The sequence below is a fragment of the Colobus angolensis genome, unplaced genomic scaffold, assembly GCF_000951035.1.
Source record: "Colobus angolensis palliatus isolate OR3802 unplaced genomic scaffold, Cang.pa_1.0 Scaffold130, whole genome shotgun sequence".
Classification (NCBI taxonomy): domain Eukaryota; kingdom Metazoa; phylum Chordata; class Mammalia; order Primates; family Cercopithecidae; genus Colobus; species Colobus angolensis.
Genome location: NW_012114253.1, coordinates 1,538,021 through 1,539,456, shown reverse-complemented (window position 1 = coordinate 1,539,456; position 1,436 = coordinate 1,538,021).

Sequence of the window (1,436 nt, the reverse complement as noted above, 5' to 3'; positions counted from 1 at the left end):
AGCCCGGGCGACAGAGCAAGACTCCGTCTCAAAACAAAAAAAAACAAAAAAACAAAAAAACAAAAAAAACCCCAGGATTTTGCAATGTTCTATTGAATCCCTGGAAAAGTGGGAGCTAAAAGCCTCTATTCCCAGGTCTGTTAGCAGTAGGGATAGACAGTTAAGACTTCATAGTATTTTCTAGGGAAAGTAAAACAAATTTAAAAATTTGATCAATAGAAATGTGGGCCAGGCATGGTGGCTCACGCCTGTAATCCCAGCACTTTGGGAGGCTGAGGCAGGCAGATCACCTGAGGTCAGGAGTTCGAGACCAGCCTGGCAAACATGATGAAATCCCATCTCTACTGAAAACACAAAAAAATTAGTCAGGCATGGTGGTGCATGCTTGTAGTCCCAGCTGCTTGGGAGGCTGAGGCAGGAGAATCGCTTTAACTGTGGAGGCAGAGGTTGCATTCAGCCGACATCGTGCCACTACACTCCAGCCTGGGTGACAGAGTGAGACTCCGTCTCAAAAGAAAAAATAAATAAAAAAGAAATGTGGATAGGTAAACCATAATCTCCTACAGTTCTGAAGATGGTGTAGCCTAACTGTATCTAACTGATTATGACTAAGGTAGTAGAGTGTGGCAGAAAAAGAACATTGGACACAGACCGGTAGGGCCCTAGGTATTTCAGGCAGAATGCTGGGCACTTTATCCGATCTCCTTTAATTCCTCAAGACAACCCCATGAAGTGGATAATGTTACTTTTGTTTTATAGATGAGGCAACTGGCCGGGTGCAGCAACTCATGCCTGCAACCCCAGCACATTGGGAGGCTAAGGTGGGTTGATGACTTGAGCTCAGGTGTTTGAGACCAGCCTGGGCAACATGGTGAAAATCCATCTCTACAAAAAATACAAAAATTAGCCACAGTCCCAGCTACTCTGGAGGCTCCCTTGAGCCCAGGAGACAGAGGTTGCAATGAGCTGAGATCACAGCACTAAGCTCCAGCCTGGGCGACAGAGTGAGACCCTGTCTCAAAGATAAATATATACATACATACATAAGAGGAAATCGAGGTTTCAGCAACCCTGGCAGGGATATACTAATGGCCCTATTTTTCCAATGCCAATACTCCAAACTATATCCACTATATCATTTTCCCCAAAAGAAAGCTCTTGGTGGTGAGAGTTATTTTTCGGACAATAGTGCCTCCGAGAAAACAAGTGCCAGTCTTGCTTCTGACACTTGCTAGGTACATGACTTCTGTGGTACTCACTTCCCTACCTGGTAAAAGGAAGCAGCTACCACCTTACATGTCAGAAGCCTAGTATGAAGACCAATTAGATGCCATCCTGCATTGCCTACGAAATTTTTTTTTTTTTTTTGAGACGGAGTCTCGCTCTGTCACCCAGGCTGGAGTGCTGTGGCTGGATCTCAGCTCACTGCAAACTCC